The following is a 1,285-nucleotide window of genomic DNA, read 5'->3' on the forward strand; positions in this document are numbered from 1 at the left end:
AAGTGGCGGAAGTCCTACTTCTTTTTCCCGGTTAACGAGCTCACTTTCGGCCACCGCGTGAGTTCGCACGTATCGAAGTGGACTTCGAAAATCGGTAGAATGGAGTTCCTTGCTAGGTCCAGGTTAGGTGTTGCTTGACTTTCTGTCTCACCTTTTAGCTGTTTCTTTTTCAGATCACTTTGAGCGCGGATTGCTTTGCCCCACATTCGCAGAGTTCTTCTCGAGGTTCTGCAGCCAGGGACAGATTGCTTGGGACTCTTTTTCTTGCGAAAGAATCAGAGAGTCCACGGCGAGGCTCGGAAGGCGTTCTCTCGTCTGTTCCACCCCCTTGAGCGTTTCGGAGATGAATTACAGAGAAGAAAGGGCGTGCCGAGCTGCCGAAAAAGAGGCAAAGAAACAGATGGCGATGGCCCTCGCCGAAGGCAAAGCTCGCATTTCTAGCAGGAATTCCTCCGTTCCCGAGGTGAGCGGGACTTCCGTGCCTCCAACTGGCTCTCCCGAGCTTGGTACAGAATCAACCAGGGCTCCTGCTGGCCCGTTGATTCCTCCTGTGATTGTTATTGCTGATTCTAGCGATGAGCCACGGGAGATCGCTGCTTCCCCCCCAGCGCCGAAGAAAACCTCTGCTGAGGCCTCCTCTCAGCAAACTGATTCATCAAAGAAGAGGAAGGAGCCTGAGACCGCCTCCTCTTCTCGTGAAAAGGGCCGAGCCCGGACCGGCCCATCAGGGGATGAGCGAAGTAGATCTAGCTCGAAAGACAGGGGTCTCTCCTCGGAGAGGAGATCTAAGGAGGCCCCACCGCCTAAAGACTCCGGAGACTCCTCTGGAAGAAACCCTCTGAGGAAACAACGTCATTCCGCCCGAGGTAATAATTTTTTTTTTTTGAGGTGTTCTTACTTTTATACCTTTGACTGTTCGATAGTTGATGACTGAAATGACTTTGCTCAAAAATCTTTCAGTCCCCCCTGCATCTCCAGCCGATCTAATGAGGAGCTACATTCGACCCGGGGTTCGAATTCCAGCATTTGCTGACATGACCGAGGTCAACCGTGCGAATTTCTTTCGCTTCGCGGATAAAATCGGCGAGGTAAGTATTTTTATTTTATTATTTTTTTTTTTGCCAAACAGTCGCTTACTAAGCTACCTTTTTCAGCTAATGATCGAGTTTAACTCCTCGGTGGCTTCCTATGAGGAGCAACTGTTCGCTTCCCCGTCATCTTCCGAAGTACATCTCCTTCAAGAAAGGATTGCCGACCTAGAAGCTCAGGTAAAGGAATATGCCCG

This window comes from Camelina sativa, chromosome 12, assembly GCF_000633955.1.
Source record: "Camelina sativa cultivar DH55 chromosome 12, Cs, whole genome shotgun sequence".
NCBI classification, from domain to species: domain Eukaryota; kingdom Viridiplantae; phylum Streptophyta; class Magnoliopsida; order Brassicales; family Brassicaceae; genus Camelina; species Camelina sativa.